This window comes from Trachemys scripta, chromosome 15 (assembly GCF_013100865.1).
Source record: "Trachemys scripta elegans isolate TJP31775 chromosome 15, CAS_Tse_1.0, whole genome shotgun sequence".
NCBI lineage: Eukaryota > Metazoa > Chordata > Testudines > Emydidae > Trachemys > Trachemys scripta.
In genome coordinates this window covers 24551979-24571319 of record NC_048312.1, presented here as the reverse complement: position 1 = coordinate 24571319, position 19341 = coordinate 24551979, and the positions used below count along the sequence as shown (strand labels likewise).

The 19341-nt window shown below is 43.0% G+C and overlaps 1 protein-coding gene across 1 annotated transcript in view; it reads right to left on the bottom strand.

Annotated features, from left to right (window-relative positions):
• MED13L (mediator complex subunit 13L) overlaps positions 1–19341 on the bottom strand; it is a 408072-nt gene that overhangs the window by 341986 nt on the left and 46745 nt on the right. The gene's annotated exons all lie outside the window — the stretch shown is intronic.

Below are 19341 nucleotides of genomic sequence, written 5' to 3'. Positions count from 1 at the left end.
CTGGCAGTTCCGTAATTGAATTTTCCCACTTAAAGCAGGGATGCACCCACTATGAAGAACATGGCATATCTTACCCAAAATTACAGTACTTATTCTCTGTGCACATAATAAATTTTTTGAGAATTTAAGTATATCAAATGATTTTTCTTGACTTGTAGAAGTTCAATATAACAAAACGCGGTAATGAATTCTTCCCCCGCGTTTCTTTCTTTGGAAGCTGAGAACCTTTGACCAGCTAGAGAGAGAGTACCTCAGACATTCTGGTATGGCTTGGTTTTGGAAACCAGTTTTACAGGGCATATTGGCCCTTTATATAAATCCTCTGGCTAACAGTCATCAATGCCCTCCTTTTAATTTGTCTAAGGGTACAAGACAGGGGTGGTCCATTACCTCCCTTTTTGCTTTGGCAATGGAGCCATTTGCAATAAAGGTGAAAAACAAACCCTTGGTAACAGGCTTCAAAACACCTTTTGGATTAGAACACAAGATAGCTTTGTATGCTGACAGCGTCTGGTTATATTTGCAGGATCCAGAACTCCCATTAAAAGTTATAGAACAAATAATTGGAATTTGGGCAGGTATCAGACTTCACAATAAACTATGATCTATTTGAAATTTTAGGAAGCAATATTCCAAAATGGTCAAAATCAACTGTTGTCACTACATACATTTGAATGGGTAATGGAATCTTCAACTACTTAGGAGTAAATATTGTGGAGAACCACAAACATCTTTTAAAGGCAAATTACCCTCCAATGTGAAATAAAATAATAAGACTTGGAGGAATGGAACAAATATGAAATTTCTTGGTGAGGTACAGTAGCATCGGCAAAGATTAATGTCCTCCCAAAGCTGTTATATTTGTTGCAGTGCATCTCTGTTAATATCCCCAACATTAAAAACATGGCAGGATGCGCTATTAAAATTCACATGGAAACAAAAACACAAAGGGTGAATTCTAAAGTTCTGTATAAGCCTAAAACGTGGGGTAGACTAGCTGCCTCTAATTTGGTTTATTATTATTATTGTTATTATTTATTATGCATCACAATTAAAAGGTATGGTCAATTAGGTTAACAAAAAAAACATTCAAATACTGGATAACTCTCTAACAAGACTGGAGCCCAAATACAGCTATTCATAATAATTATTAGCTAAAAAGTAATTTATGGCACCAAAAATAAAGACCACTTTGGAAGCTCTAGACAAGTTTTTTAAATTCCTGTAGCTGAGGCCCTCTCCCCTAGCTACTTGGGTTAATAATCAGGAATTTCTCCCCAGGAAATATCAAAATGACTATTCATTATGGGTAAGAGTTGAGCATACTCAATACGGACAGCTGTTCCTGGATCCTGATTTAAAATCATGCCAAAAGATGTAATAATGCAAATATTAAGATCCTGTATTTTCAATATTTACAAGTCAAACATTTTATTCAGAAATTTGGATACAAGGCAGCTCTATCTAGACCTTTAACCACATTTCAGAAATTGACCCATGAGAATGCTGGAACACCAGGTTTACTTTCTAAGATATATACAATTCTTGACTGAAAAAGATCTGGATATGAAAACAATCAGATGAAAAGGTGGGGGAGGGATTTAGACAAAGAAAATTATCTGGATGAGTGAGTCTCTATATGGGGAAGTGGATATATATCTTCAATTTATGTCACTCAAAGAAAATTCCTATAAATTACTGTATTGATGGCATTTGATTCTAGTTAAAATCCATCATATTTGTGCTATTAGGGAAGTGCTCTGTTGGAGGCGGGGAAAGGGTAACGTGGTGGTTTTGTACAGGAACTGTTTTGGGAGGAAGTTATTAAGGAGATACATCTTACGACAAAATAACAGCTTCCCAAAGATCCCCTGACCTGTAGAGGATCTACATTTTGAACAGAATGACAAAGTAATTTCATTTTTGTTAACAGCTAGCCTTAGTATGCACATTACTGGGAAAATATAGCGATAACTCCTATGGAACTGTGGTGTAGTAAAATATGGACTATCCTTGTAATGGAAAAGATTTCACACCAAGTACATATACAAAAGAAGTGCCACAAATGATAGATATTTAGAAATTTGGTCACACTTTTTAGCATACTCAGAGAAAGGGGGCTCCCCAACCAGCAAGCTAGAATCTTTAGCTTGAATCTTTGAATAATAACCTGATGCTGAATAAGTAACAAGTAATATAAGATGTGGTATGTTAATTTTTTTCATCGTAACTTTGCCTTAATAAAAGGTTTAAGAACATAGCAATGGTTGCAAATATAGCTCAGGATATCTGCTTATCAATTTTGTGTTTCAGTTTGCATTGTTTTTACAGTTAAGGATGTTAACTGGTCCTAGACTTTTGTTTTTCATCATCTGTATTTTTAGTGTAAAACTTTTCAACAGAAGAGGGTGGGGGGGAGGATATATATATCCATCCAGAAAGGCATCTAGTCTTGATTTGAAGACATCAAGAAATGGAGAAACAACCACTTCCTTAGTAGTTTGTTCCAACGGTAAATCACCCTCACTGTTAAGATGTGTGGCTCTGGTTATATCTTTTTCTGCAAAATTAGAAAGCACTTAAGTACCGAATATCTTCTCTCCATGAAGTTACTTTTAAGAGGTGACTTGATCACAGTATAATTTATCAGATTTATTAATTTAAACAGATTGAGCCATTTTGAAGGACTCCCTCAGTCCTTCGCTGTAATTCATTTTTTCAGCCCTCAAATCATTCTTGTGGCTCTTTTCTGCACCCTCTCCAATATACAGATATATAATCTTGCATTTGGTTGTATTAAAACACATTTTGTCTGAATGGGCCCAGCTCATTAACCAAGCCAGATCACTCTGACCTCTTCAGAGCAACATTCTCCACAGTTTATCTCGCAGGATTATATGTTCTGACGGAAGACAAAAGATTCCTTTTATAGCTGGTAGAGATAATGCAGTTCCCAAAATGGGTGAGAACCTTCCACAATGAAGTGCCCACCTCCTAAGATGGAACTGAAAAAAATAGGAATCATGGTGTCCAAAAGGCTATTAGTGCAGTGAACATCTGAATTCCTATGTTCAAACTGAGGATGATTGAGACAAGTGAACTAGAGATATCTGACTTTATATCTATTCTTGGATTACAAGTGATCCAGGAATTTGTTTTAGAATCGGGGGAGGGGGTGGGGAGAGTGACCTAGATTTTTTCCTCTGTTATTTTTGCCCTTCACTGCAGCATCTCTGTTTTCCCCAAAAGCTCTAACTTTTATAAGGAAGAGCAGTGAGCCCTACATTAAAAGGCAAAATCTCCCAAACAGGCTTTCCATTACAGATCTACTATCCCATAGACAACTCTTGGTGGTTTATGCTAAACTTCGCAAAAAATATATTGTTCTATTGAGGCATCACTGCAATTACATGCAAAACCATCTTTCTTGCTTACTTTCCTTTAGATTTTGGGTCACATTTTGTCCTTAGTTATATCTGTGCAATTCTACTGAAGTAATTTTGATTATTCTAGTAACCGAAGATAAAATTTGGCAGTCAGTCTCAAAACTACTGATGGCCTTAGAGGCACAGGACAAGTAAACTGAAATCCTATATGCTCTGAGAAAGTTTAATACCTTTTTCTGCAGGCAAAAGAGAAGTAAACTTCTCATATGTCATACCTCCGTCCCACTAAGGGACCTATCAACAGGCCTTGAAATTCAATTTTGATCACCTGTATAGCTTGAAAAGATTTGGGGAATGAGTTGTGGATACTAGAAGCAGACAAGGACTCCTGCAATTGCTTCTCTCAGGCACTTTTTAAAGAATTTTGTATAATAGAGAATTAGTTGAAATTCGCAGCTTACATAGAGGAAAAAACTTTTGATACCTTCTGAGAAAGAAACTATAATTTTGTCATTAAATTAAAATTTTATGTGGGATCCCGATGACTCCTTTAATGAACAAAAATTCTACTTTTAGGGAGATGGGGGAGAGGGGGGGAATAAGAGGCCAAAATCCATTCATAATTTTTTTTTTTCCCCAAATGCCTGTGTGTGGAAGGCTCTTTACACTTGGTTTTGTGATTAAGTTGCCCTGGATGGCAAACCTGAGGATGCATTTGGTAAGCAGCAAGCAAGTCAACAAATGCCCTGTTTAGCCATTCAATTAAATTAAGATTTAATAAACTTCTAGGGCAAAATGCTTGGCAAAGAAACATTGCCATTAGTGCATGTGTATGTATCCTTCCAGTATTAAGTCAAGTTCTCAGTGACTTGAAATTGGGCTGCCTGCCTGAGTTAAGAAAGACAAGAGCCCAACAAAAGAGGGATTTCCCCTGAAAAGAAAGAATCTTTATACATGAGACAAATATACATTTTAATCTACTATAACCTGTATTTCAATCAACAGCGTAACAATTTATAAAAATCCCAGTCCCTTAGGCTATAGTAAAAATAGTAGTGAATGGAAAAAACTTTTCTAAAGGAAGTTACTGCACATACATGTTACAATAAATCAGCAGATACAGGATGCCCTAAAATACATTTTTACTATGATTGCTTTACGAAGTCTGTATCAGCTTCTATGCAAGCCTGGGAAAGCTTTTTTATATCCCACATCTCTTTAACCTGCCCACCCTATATATCAAATCCAAGAACCACCATAATCCTGTGCACATCACCAGCAATTTCAACACCAGCAATATGAGTCAGGTAACTTCAGTACCAGGATGCATGCTCAAAAACAGAAACACATGTACCACCCCAGTGACTGATACATGCCATTTAGTTAACCAGAAGTCAATCTCCAACACAGCATCCTTTGATAAGTCATCATCAACTGCTTGCCTCTGGGAAGTGGGCAGATGGTTTAGCGACAACACTAGGAATCCAAGGACTGATCTAGATTCTATTCCTGACTGTGCATACATCTTCTGTTACCTTAGGCAAATCAATTAATCCTCTGATTCATTTCTTCAGCTGTAAAATGGGGATAATAGCACTTCTCTAACAGGAAAGTTGTGAGGCTAAATTAACTACTGTTTGTGAAGATGTCAAAATCCTTAGGTAGAAGTCACCATGTAAACTCAAAGTATTGTTATTAGACTTCATATATACACCAAAGACCTTTCCAATTCCTGATCTCACCTTCCTAATGTATTTACTTCATTTCAGTCACTGAAAACTTTACAATACTTAACCATAGATTTTAAGCTTCCACACAGCAGACATCAAAAACCCAAGTACCCCTATGCAAGTTATACTACATACATTCTGCTATGTAAACTTAGGACATGGCTTAAGACATCCAGAGTCCTTGAGAAAACACTGAAGTACAGTGAAGTAACTAGGATTTAAAATAGGCAGCTGTTGCTAGGTTTTGGATAAGGCAGGAAAATATCCAGAGGTAATATGTAAACCAGGTACTATACTACATTTGTCAGACATAGATCTGCCTTACCCTGGAGAGTACATAAGATTGCAGGAATACATGGATAGATTTAAAATTGTTTGGGGTATGTAAACCTTGGATTTCTATGCTTTCCATTGTTTGACAAGGGATTTTGTTTTTATTAAAATTGTAAGCTTAAGGGATACATACTGCCAACTGGAAATCTAGTCTTTCCACACTCCCCTCCCACCTTAAAACAATTAAAGAAGCTCTGAGTCTCCTTGTCAGTTTTGTTGGGTTTATAAATCACTTAGTCCTGGTTTGTTTATATGTTTCTCTCCCCTTCATAGTTTTTGTGGGTCTTTCACACAGCAGAGAACACACAATGACTATCCAAGGGAAACCATGAAACCAACCACACAAAATGCTGTCAAATGCACTAAATACACAAACAGCAAAAATCAAACAATTTTTTTACCCTCTAATTGTCAGTTATAGTAAATAGTGTGAAGCAGATAGGCCCGCATATAAAAACTGAGCCCCAAAACTGTGATTTTAGGAGGAAAAGACTTTTTACTTGAACTGAGTTAAACTTTTCACCCATATGTTGTGCGACAAAGTAATGCTGTTCAAAGTTGAGACACTGAACATAAACATATAAAAGGGAAGTTATAAGCATAAGAATGAGAACTGTCCCTCTTTGTGCATGGCTGAGGGAATATATGATTGGTGTTTTCCTATAATTTCAGTTTCAACTTTTTGTTAGCATTGCACCTTAATTATTTTTGAATAGGGACTTTTTAGGATGGTTAGAACCTTTTTGGTTTAGTTTTTTTTATTTTATTTTATTAATAAAGGGATGCCTCTACTTTTGCATTCTTGTCCTTAACCCTTTTTAAAAAAAAACTGCAGCTGACAGTTGCCAATGCGTGTGTGCATGTACATGTCCACACAGGAGTGTGTGTGTGGACAGAACTCACACAATGTATGAGAATGGCACCTATAGAATTGTTCCTCAAATACCTAAAACAGCCCTAGGATAAACCATCTTCTTGTCTAAAAGATCTCACGCACACATATTTTATAGGTTAGGAGTTGTATGAGTTTTGTGTATGTGCAAACCTGAGAAAACATATTACGTTCATCTACATCTGATTGATATATATATATTTTATATTCTGCTTTTGCTTATGCTTAGTTTAGTTAATTAAAATCCTATACAACTGGAAACCTGTGGGGTTTGGATGTTTCTTCCCAACTCTGTGACCCACTTAATGGTGATCGAAAACTGTCCCTATAGTCTTTCCATAACTAGTACTCAAACAGGAACACAACTTTTCACAGAAAGTTGACATATATTTATTATGTACTTGAATAAGCCATGTGAGTTACAAAACCTTTGACAACCAGAGATGTTGGATGCCAGACAGTTAACCTAAAAGCTGATTAGTTCCATATAATAAGTCTACAACCCTTCAAGTAACAATATTAGGTATAATATTTTCATATAGAATTACTATTAAGATTACAGTGTCACTTCCTGCCTTTCAAATACGTGTGTTTTTCGTAGGATCTATTATTTTAAAAAGAACAACATGCTAGTAAAGGTCTCCCTGCCTCTTTTCCTTATAACGGTGTTAATACGTATTTAAAACATTAATTCCAGTTCCAACAAAGTTGTGGACTGAGAACAGATTTTACTTTTCATTACATGAATGACTGCTATGTGTGACATCTTCTGACAAGATGTTTATTTTTTTAACTCCAAAAGATTTTTTTCAAGCAATACCCATAGGGAATGAAGAGAGGAAATTCTTATTTCATTTCTTGAGCAAAGTTCCTACTAGCCTCTGCATTTCATATACTGCTTTACTAACTGTTTTTTTTTCCAGGTCTGTGCAAGGATATTTTTATCTATGCAAATTTATGGAATACTATTTTAGCTAAAAATTTATTAGAACCCAAATAACAAGTTCTATTATTATTATTAACAGAGAGAGTTTACGTTCAGAAACATTTCTTAATTTATTGTACTGTGGCTCACGTTTCATGGAAGATTGCAACTGCATAGAAAACAAAGGGTCAATTTTTATCCTATATACAAATCTGTATATATATATATATATATTATATGCATAAAATGGAGATATATTCAGATCCTCAGATAATAATGCTCACAAATGTAGCAAAGATGATAACTAAGAGCCTAATTAAAAGATGCAATAATCTTATTGTTTTAGGGACAAAAAATTTTCATGTCAAAATATAATGAGCCTTGATAAGATTATAAAGAACAAAAGAGCAAATGATTTCTGTAATGGAAAATTTTCCTTTAAAAGAGAAACTATGAGAACTTCAAAACAGTCTTGCTTCTTTATTTCACATTTGTTAAACAGTATCATATGGCTTATGTACAAGCATTCATTATTTACATATTAGAAAAATATGAATCTATATGTAATCAAAGGTAACAGTTCATCTAGTTTTAAAGATTAATTTAACAGCCAACCTGTGTCTTTGTTCACAGGATGACTCAGTACATAAAAATACAGACGTTAGTAATGAATTCTATTAATGCAGATTTCACTTGAAGCTAACTTAGATTTACTTTACACAGTTAAGTGACTTCATTTCACTGGAAAAAGGATTCCCTGAAGCAAAAAACATCAACTACTGTAGACGATATTGCTTAAATTTGCACTATGCACAGCAAAAAACATAAATTCTGATTAGATTTCTTCATTTTCCCCTCAAGCAGTACTTTTAAAATACGATCTTTTAATGATTGTTTAATTTTAATATAACTAGCATATAAATCCTTTACATACTGCTCTGGTGCAGCCTCAGTATAATGTCTAATTTTTCATGGAAAAAACTAATTACTTGGTTCAGTGAGTTGCCTGTGGTAAAACATAGATTTTTATTTACATTCAAAAGTTGGACTTCAACTTGGTCTCAACACTCTGGTTAATTCCAAGCACTTTTTGTTTCATAGTTCTTCCTAATTTGTTAGTAGTACTTCTTCCTAGCGTTTATCTTAAAAAATTTCCAAGTTATGATGATCTTGCCATATTTTTACAAAAGTTTACATCTATTGCTTATCAAATTCAGAAGCCTGTATTTTCTTTTCCTTTCTAGATATAACCACCTATTAAATCTAATCTTATTGAAATAGCTATGCAAAATAATCTTTTAGATAACCAGTGCACAATGGAAGTTACTATTCTACAACATATACAATCTCACTTTTTCCCGAAAAAACAAAAAGTAGCAGCAAAACGGTAGTTAATGTAGTTCTTGTGAGATTAATAAAAATTCTGAAATAGTTAAGAACCTTGAATAACTCTCATTCTCTGCTTGAAACTTAGCCTCTTCTTTGGAGAAGGAGGAATAGAGAGGGAAGAGTTTATTTTTGTAGCCTCTAAAGGTACTTTTTATTACTAATAGTTTTTCTTCTGAAATTTCCCTGATAGTTGTACCACACTTTGTAGCAGTTTCAAAAGAAAACTTCAAATATGAAAAGATTACAAGTGCAATACTAAAATATCTGACACATGGGCCTTGACTAATAACAGAAATTAAAACAATCTTGAAGTACCACATACTACAAATGATATGGGGAAAAAAACATCAATGTATTCAGTAGTTTCTTCAATCAGTTCAGAATGATGCATCATTAACTACAAGCTGTTGATGTGGGAGTATATATATTCCCTTAGATGACAACTATAAACCTCCAATATTTTTGTTAATATGAAAAAAGAATATCCAAGTGCCTATGTGAAAACCAGAAACAAAATTCTCATGGATTCTCCCATTTAGAAATGAGATGGATTCATTAAAATGAATTATACACTGGCTGCATGTAACATAAAACCAGTTCTAAAGAGTGGGGGGAGAGACTTGTTTAAAAGGGGAAACAAAACAAAATGAAGACATCTTGCACAGACATAGTAAAGCTCTTGTCAATCTCATGTGTGTAAGAGGAGTTGGCACTTTCCCATGAAGCAATTTCTTAATCCCAAATGAGGACACAATAGCCTCATTTAATATGCCTTCTTACAAAAAAGTTTATTTTGTCTAATCCAAACCTTAACTAGCAATCATTACACTCCAATTAATGGACTGTAGAATCCAAGGGTGACAGCACAATTTTGCAAGTTAAAAAAAAATTGAATTCTCATTTAGTTAACTGAAAGAAGTAAAAATTTAATGATCTCAAAGCTATTAAAACAATGTGTGTTCTGGAGAATTAAGAAAACAAATCTCTTAAATGTTCTTATTATCAGTAATCAGCAAGGAGACAGATTTTTCAATAGCTAATGGCTTTCCAGTAGTGAGATTTGTTTAATTTTGTACTACAAAGATCCTTGTAATTTCTATCCTCACAATTCAAACCCTCTAAATTACCACTGTTATTTTCAGCTATACCTTAGTATTTTTTCCATTAAATAGTAATCATTATTTAGTTGATACTGACATCTGCTTTTTAAACTGAAAAGCTTCCAAAACATATACAAAATTCTATTTTTAGCTAGATTTTATTCGTTCTTGTGTAAGCACACTCCATTACAATACAATTGCCTGAGGGCAGGATTAAACCACAGTTCCATCTTTCAACATAGGCAGGATTTTAACTGTATTGCCAAACCACGCAAAAGTATTGAATAACCACAGATAAGCTCTCTATCCCTAATGATTTACCTGCACGGAATAAGCCATTTTGGTTCACAGAATTTCCTTCAAAACACTAACATCCTGCAACCAATATTGTACAGTTACCAGTATCCTCGGTTTGAGAGAATATCTTCAAAGGACTCATGGAAGTGCAACACTACTGGATTGGATGTAAAAGCAAGGGTTTGGCTCAAGAATCAGGCACTGAGAACAATAGCAAAAGAAAAGACTAAAACCACAGGAAACAAAGGGTTTGACACACAAGATTCTTCTTCGAGTGCTTGCTCATATCCATTCCATTAGGTGTGTGCGCGCCGCGTGCACGATCGTCGGAAGATTTTCTACCCTAGCAACACCGGCGGGTCGGCTGTGGAGCCCCCTAGAGTGGCGCCTTCATGGCGCTGAATATATACCCCAGCCGACCCGGCGCCCCCTCAGTTCCTTCTTACCGCCCCTTACGGTCGTTGGAACTGTGGAGCGCGGCATAGCTGATCTCCACTCTCCCTAGCTTCGTTCGTTATTAGCAGTTATAGTTATAGTTATAGTTATAGTGTTTATAGTTAAATAGTTAAATAGTTTGTAAAAGTTGTTTTAGTTGTTATACTAGTTCAGGGGATTAAGGGGGTCGTCTCCCCCTTTCTCCCCCGGCCGCGGGGCCGGGCTCATGCCCAACGCTCCCGGCTTCAAGCAGTGCGCCTCCTGCGCTAAGCATATGCCCACGAGCGACCCGCACGACTCCTGTCTGAAGTGCCTGGGAGAGTCCCATCAAACAGATAAGTGCAAGATCTGTAAGGCCTTCAGACCAAGGACCAAGAAGGAGCGGGACTTTCGGCTCCGGCAACTTCTGATGGAGGCGGCACTTAGTCCTGACGCTCCATCTACAAGTCAGGCCCCGGCACCTAGCGCCTAGGTGCGCAGTGCCCCGGCGGCACCGGCCACGACGACCACGCGAGTGGCGTCGAACAAGCCTCCCCGGCACCGGACCTCGTCGGCACCGCAAGCACAGCAAGTGCCTCGGCGCCGTTCACTATCCCCAGGGCATAAAAAAGCCCATAAGACGGGGACCTCCGTGCCGAAGACGCCGGCTCCCCCAGTGCCGGGGGTAGAGCCGCGTCCTCCAGCACCGTCGACTCCGGCGCCGAAGCCGTTGAGTCCGGTGCAGATAGCGTCTCCACCGAGACCGGCGGTTATACAGTGCCTCCCGTCGACTCCAGAGACCTTCGCGGCGGCGAGAGACTTAATAGCTCTCACGGAGCCGGCACCGCCCCAACCACTGGCACCGACGGCACCGTTGACTCGCCCGGTCCAGTCGAGGGGGAAACCTGCCTTGATGCGCCCTCCATCGCAAGGGCTGGAACCTCGGCACCGATCCAGGTCCCGAAGCAGGTCCCCACGCCGCTCGCAGTCCCGGCGCCGAATATCACCTCGGCACCGGTCGTACTCGCGGCCAAGATCTTCTTCGCGGCACCGCTCGACGTCTCGGCACCGCTATGATCGTCGGCACCGATCAACGTCGAGACGTAGTTCTCGGCACCGCTACGGTCGACGCTCGACGTCGAGAGGCCGCTCCCGGCACCGGGCATACTCCAGGTCCTCGTCGAGGTCCAGATCTGACTCCCGGCACGGACGAGGTCATCGGCACCGTTCGCGGTCCCGGCACCGTTCGCCGGCACCGCGTGGAGATAGATCATCTCCGGACCGGCACCGTGCGGCACCGCAGCCCACGGGAATGGTCTCGACTCTCTCGGCACCGCCATGGCCATCGAGATCGGTGTCTCGCTCCTCGGAGGACCTATCGAGATCGGCATACCCCCCCCAGGGGCAAGCCGAGGAACAGGACTTGGGCCATTGGCAGGACATAACAGAGGACCATTCTCATGGCCCATCTCACTGGTCGTTTTGGACCCCGTGGGCGTACCATCAGGCTCAAGGGGCTCCAATAGCTTCGACCTCTCGCTCGGGTCACTCCGTTAGAAGGGCCCCGGAGTCCACCATCTCTCGGCCTCCGCCAGGGGGCATGGAGGATTCCGTGTCCACGCCACCCGACGCCATGGACCCAAGCACACGTGATGCTCCGGCCCAGGAGCAGGGGGGCCAGAACCCTCCCTTGGATCCTGTACCACCGGAGGCATCTTCCTCTTCCTCTCCGGATGAGGCAGTGGCGGGCACATCATGTACAGGTCCACCTCCGATAGATCTTCGGGCTCACCAGGATCTCCTGCGTAGGATGGCCCGTAATATGGACCTGCAGGCAGAGGAGATAGTGGAGGTGCAGGACCCTATTGTGAACATCCTCGGCGCGGGTGCCCCTTCGAGGGTGGCGTTACCCCTGATCCGCACGATACAGGCCAATGCGGATACGATATGGCAAACGCCTGCCTCTATCCCACCCACAGCGAGAGGGGTGGAAAGGAAATACTTTGTCCCGTCTAAGGACTACGGGTACTTGTATACCCACCCCCAACCGTGTTCGCTGGTGGTGGCATCAGTGAACGCAAGGGAGCGCCACGGTCAGCAGGCTGCAGCGCCTAAATCAAAGGAGGCTAAGCGGCTCGATTTGTTTGGCCGTAAAGTTTACTCAGCCGGAGGGCTGCAACTTAGAGCGGCGAACCAGCAGGCGCTCCTGAGCCGCTACAATTTTAACTCCTGGAACTCTATGGGGAAGTTTAAGGAGTTGATTCCCCAAGAGTCCATGGAGGAGTTTGGAGCCATGGTAGAGGAGGGTAAGAAGGTGGCTCGGACCTCCCTGCAGGCCTCCTTGGACATAGCGGACTCGGCTGCGAGGACCCTGGCCTCGGGTATCGCTATGCGGAGGATCTCCTGGCTTCAGGTTTCGGGTTTGCCCCCGGAGCTGCAGCAAACCCTACAGGATCTGCCCTTTGAGGGACATGGATTGTTCTCAGACAAGACGGACTCTCGCCTGCAGAGCCTCAAGGACTCGAGAACAATCATGCGCTCCCTGGGGATGCATGTTGCGGGCCCTCAGCGCAGACCATTTCGGCCACAGCCTCAGCGCTTCTACCCCCCCCCCTGCCTCGTCAGAGACAGGACTCGGCCCGAAGGCGAGGGCGAGGTGGTAGAAGAAGGTGGACCGGCCCTCAACCCGGCCAGAACCAGGGGCCACCTAGACCACCTTCAGGCCCCAGGCAGAACTTTTGAAGGTGCGGTCGAGGACGGCGCCCCAGTCATCCACCAGGATCCAGCCCCCTACTTTCGAGATCGCCTCTCCCACTTCCACCGTGCCTGGTCCCTTATAACTTCGGACCTTTGGGTCCTCTGCACGGTGGAGAGGGGATACGCTATCCAGTTTTCTTCTATCCCCCCCTCCCACCCCCCTTCCCCGTCCCTCTTCAGGGACCCTTCTCACGAGCAACTTCTCATACAGGAGGTTTCTACGCTCCTGGCCTTGGGGGCCATAGAGGAGGTTCCGATAGAGTTAAGGGGCAGGGGATTTTATTCCCGTTACTTCCTGATCCCCAAGTCCAAAGGAGGTCTGCGGCCCATCTTGGACTTGCGCAGACTCAACAAATTCGTAGTAAAGTTGAAGTTCCGCATGGTCTCTTTGGGGGCCATTATCCCTTCCCTCGATCCTGGAGACTGGTTCGCCGCCCTCGACATGAAAGACGCATACTTTCACATCACAATTTACCCACCTCACAGACGCTTCTTGCGATTCGTGGTAAACACGGTGCACTACCAGTTTGCAGTCCTTCCCTTCGGCCTATCCTCGGCCCCAAGAGTGTTCACGAAATGTATGGCTGTCGTGGCAGCGTACCTTCGTCGACAAGGGATACAGGTGTTCCCGTACCTAGACGACTGGCTGGTACGCGGTCGCACCAAGGAGCAAGTTCAAGCTCACGTCCACACAACAGTGCACACATTCAACGAGTTGGGCATCCTACTCAACAAGGACAAATCCACTCTAGAACCTACCCAGAGAATAGAATTCATCGGAGCAGTTCTCGACTCCAGACGTGCACAAGCCATCCTGCCAGACAACCGCTTTGGCACCATCACGAACCTCATTCAAGGGCTCAAGGCCTTCCCAACTACCACGGTGGGGTCGTGCCTTACCCTGCTGGGTCACATGGCTTCCTGCACGTACGTAACCAGGCATGCCAGACTTCGGCTTCGCCCACTTCAAACCTGGGTGTCATCAATATACCGTCCACATCGGGACAGCCTGAACATGGTAGTCACGGTCCCGAACTCGGTCCTGGCCTCCCTCACCTGGTGGCTAGATCACAATGTGGTCTGCGAGGGGATGCCATTTCACGCCCCACAACCCTCTCTGCACCTGGTCACAGACGCGTCATCTCTGGGTTGGGGCGCCCATCTCAACGAACACCATACCCAAGGCCTGTGGACTGCACCCCAGTTAGCCCTGCACATCAATGTTCGGGAACTGATGGCGGTGCGCCTGGCGTGCCAGGCATTCCTCAATCTCCTACGTGGCCGCTGTGTGTTAGTTCTCATCGACAACACCACGGCCATGTTTTACATCAACAAGCAAGGAGGAGCACGTTCGTCAATTCTATGCCAAGAGGCCATTCGCCTGTGGGACTTCTGCATCGCCCACTCAATCCATCTCACGGCATCGTTCCTCCCTGGAGTCCAGAACACTCTAGCGGACCGACTCAGCAGGTCCTTCCAGACGCACGAGTGGTCTATCCGTCCGGACATCATACATTCCATCTTCCGGAGGTGGGGGTTTCCCCAGATAGACCTGTTTGCATCTCGAGACAACAGGAAGTGCCACATGTTCTGCTCCCTACAAGGTCGAGCTCCGGGCTCCCTCTCGGATGCGTTTCTCCTTCCCTGGAAAGACCACCTGTTTTATGCCTTCCCTCCGTTTCCTCTGGTCCACAAGGTACTGCTCAAATTGCGCAGAGACCAGGCACAGGTAATTCTGATCGCTCCAGCGTGGCCGAGACAACATTGGTACACCACACTGTTGGAGCTCTCGGTTCAGACACCGATCCCGCTTCCATTATGTCCGGATCTCATATCTCAGGACCACGGTCGGCTGCGTCACCCCGACCTGCAATCACTCCACCTCACAGCGTGGCTGCTCCATGGTTCACCCAGGCAGAGCGGCAATGCTCGCACTCTGTCCAACAGATTCTGCTGAGCAGTAGAAAACCCTCAACACGGACCACGTACCTGACTAAGTGGAAACGGTTCTCCTGTTGGTGCGAACAATGAGCCACGCCCCCGTTGCAGGCACCCATTCCTCTCATATTGGAATATCTCCTCTCCCTAAAACAGCAAGGGTTGGCGATATCTTCAATCAGAGTTCACCTGGCTGCTATATCAGCCTTTCACCCGGGGGAACTCGCGTCCTCGGTATTCTCTAACCCGATGGTCGTTAGATTCCTCAAGGGCTTAGACCGGACGTACCCACAACAGCGTCAGCCCGTCCCGACGTGGGACCTTAATCTGGTTCTCTCCAAACTCACAGGTCCTCCATTCGAACCACTAGCCACCTGCTCACTTTTGTACCTATCCTGAAAGACAGCCTTCCTCGTAGCCATCACCTCAGCAAGGCGAGTTTCTGAACTCAGGGCGCTTACATCCGAGCCCCCTTATACAGTTTTCCATAAGGATAAAGTGCAGCTTCGCCCACATCCTGCCTTTCTCCCTAAGGTGGTTTCTCCATTTCATATCAACCAGGACATATTTCTCCCGGTCTTTTATCCCAAACCACATGCCACTCGCCAGGATCAACGTTTGCATTCCCTGGACGTACGAAGGGCCCTGGCCTTCTATATTGACCGCACAAAGCACTTTAGAAAGACGACGCAACTCTTCGTTGCAGTGGCCGACCGAATGAAAGGCTCACCGGTCTCCTCACAACGCCTATCCTCCTGGATTACGTCTTGCATCCGGACTTGCTATGACCTGGCAGGTGTCTCAGCACCGCACCCCACCGCTCACTCCACGAGGGCCCAAGCTTCCTCGACTGCTTTCCTGGCACATGTTCCGATACAGGACATTTGTAGAGCGGCGGTTTGGTCATCAGTCCATACGTTTACAGCTCACTATGCACTAGTGCAGCAGTCCAGGGACGATGCTGCATTCGGGTCAGCGGTTTTGCACACAGCAATGTCTCACTCCGACCCCACCACCTTGTGACAATGCGGTTCTGGCGGAGCCCAACTGAGAGTGCCAACTCAGGACAAATTGCTCAAATAGGGCAGTTACAGCCCAAGGCTGGGGTTTTTCCACCTCTAAGGCAAACCAAACCAGCCAGACTAGGAGGACTTCGGTCTCACCCCACTGGCTAACCGCAAATCTCACAAGCAATCTCCTTAGACACTCCAGTTTCCCAGTACTCCCACCAGTGCCACTCGTTATGGGGACAAATGGTTATGAAAACCAATACCCCAGTAAAAGAAAAAGGTTCTCCTGATCCCAAAGGACCAAGCCCCAGACCCAGGTCAATATACGAATCAGGTCTTACCCACAAATCACGCTGTTGCCAATTCTTTAGAATCTAAAATCTAAAGGTTTATTCATAAAAGGAAAAGGATAGAGATGAGAGTTAGAATTGGTTAAATGGAATCAATTACATACAGTAATGGCAAAGTTCTTGGATCAGGCTTGCAGCAGCGATGGAATAAACTGCAGGTTCAAATCAAGTCTCTGGAATACATCCCCCGCTGGGATGGGTCCTCAGTCCTTTGTTCAAAGCTTCAGCTTGTAGCAAAGTTCCTCCAGAGGTATGAAGCAGGATTGAAGACCAGATGGAGATGGGGCATCAGCCTTATATAGTCTTTTCCAGGTGTAAGTACACCTCTTTGTCCTTACTGTGGAAAATTACAGCAAAAATGGAGTCTGGAGTCACATGGGCCAGTTCCTGCATACTTTGCTGAGTTACAAGGCGTATCTGCCTTCTCTCAATGGGTCCATTGTATAGCTGATGGTCCTTAATGGGCCATCAAGCAGGCTAGGCAGAGCTAACACCAGTTTGTCTGGGATGTCACCCAGCAGCATAGCATAAGTTTGAAATACAGACAGTATAGAGCCAATATTCATAACTTCAGCTACAAAAGTGATACACACATATAGACAGCATAATCATAACCAGTAAACCATAACCTTGTCTTAGACACCCCATTTGACCCCCTTTATACAAGATTTGGGTGCCACTACAGGACCTTGGTTGCAACAATGATCTATATGGTCCCAGATTATATCAATAACATCACACACCTAAGTTGGGCTTGGGAGTCACCTAATGGAATGGATATGAGCAAGCACTCGAAGAAGAAAAGACGGTTACTCACCGTTGTAACTGTTGTTCTTCGAGATGTGTTGCTCATATCCATTCCAAACCCGCCCCCCATCCCCACTGTCGGAGTAGCCGGCAAGAAGGAACTGAGGGGGCGCCGGGGCGGCTGGGGTATATATTCAGCGCCATGAAGGCGCCACTCTAGGGGGCTCCACAGCCGACCCGCCGGTGTTGCTAGGGTAGAAAATCTTCCGACGATCGTGCACGCGGCGCGCACACACCTAATGGAATGGATATGAGCAACACATCTCGAAGAACAACAGTTACAACGGTGAGTAACCGTCTTTTATAGTGCCAACTTGATCAATTATGTTTAGGAAAGGGTGAATCTGACAATGGATTCTTAGATAAACCAGATCTTGCGCTACAGATAAACTTTTCATTATAGTTTACTATAAACTTTAATTCCTGGAACATATGAATAAATATGACCACATCATTTGTGGAATCAGAAGTAGAATTCTTGATGAATCAGTACAGAGATACAGAATCACACCTGAGCCTTTTCCTTTCTCAACACAGTTGTGATGATTGCCATCATTTTCCATGAACACTTGCAATGCTGATTCAAAGTCAAAGTGGACAATGTAAATCAGAGAGGAAGCCCCCTATTAACTAATGGGGACTAGGATCAACAGGAATATAATACAAAGAGTTTGAACATTTAATGAGTGCAAGGAAATCTCCCAGATCCAATGGTAAAATTAGCGATTTGGCAGATTTCATGCATATGTTTCTATCACCAATGGAAGGACCATTTTATTAATAACACATTAGGTAGTGTTTCTGGGAGGTATCTGTGGTATTTAAGAGGGCAATCTGATATGAAAAGGAAGCAATGAATTAGATTTCACACCCTCACTAAGCTAATGGGAATAAGAAATTCTATTGTTATAGAAGCACCCAAGAAAGCCAACTACAATTGCAAGAAGCAGAACTGGAAATTAGTAGCAGGTATAAGACTCTTCTTGAACATTTATACCTTTTGTCTGCAAGCCTCGAGCTCAGACATCAGTGGACCAAAAGGACTTGGCACATGTCCTCCTCAATGAACACTCCAATCTTCTTTTGGATCTTATTAGGACTGTCTACTCTTAACAGGAGGGAGGATTTTCCACAGAGGAACCAGATGGGATTTTTAAGTTAAAGAAACAAACCCACCATTGTGTTGGGTGATTGTTTTATGTTCACTTTCAGAACTCCCATAAATCAGATCTCAAGAAATAAGAGCAGCCAGCCTAAATTTAACAGTAAGGTCCCTTGACCATGAATCTAGCCGTACAGCTTTTCTGGTAATGGTATGGAAGCCCATGCTGCATATAGGTAATTAACAGTTTTACACAGCTTTGTATAAAAGGTATAGTAATATAAATTAAACCACCAAATTAGAAGCTAAGTGCACTTATGATCAATCATCACTGAAGTATTAAACCCAAACTTAACTCTGACCCCCTTTCCCTTCACACACTTTACACCACACAGCTTTGACCATGACAGAACAAGGAGTAATGGTCTCAAGTTGCAATGGGGGAGGTTTAGGTTGGATATTAGGAAAATCTTTTTCACTAGGAGGGTGGTGAAGCACTGGAATGGGTTACCTAGGGAGGTGATGGAATCTCCTTCCTTAGAGATTTTTAAGGTCAGGCTTGACGAAGCCCTGGCTTGGATGATTTAGTTGGGGATTGGTCCTGCTTTGAGCAGGGGGTTGGACTAGATGACCTCCTGAGGTCCCTTCCAACCCTGATATTCTATGCACCATCTACTCAAAATAAAATGTACAAAAACAGAAGTGTACCCTGCAACTCATCTTTGAATGGCAATACAAAATACCTACTCTTAAACTTAATATAGATATCAAGGACCTATCCAGCAGCATTGTTTCTAATCTATGTGACTATGCACACCACAAACCCTTTATACTCTCATGGTTCAGATAAGCGCTGTACCACATAAACAGTGGGGGACAAGGTTTAAGATGCCCACATCAGTAGGCTGCAC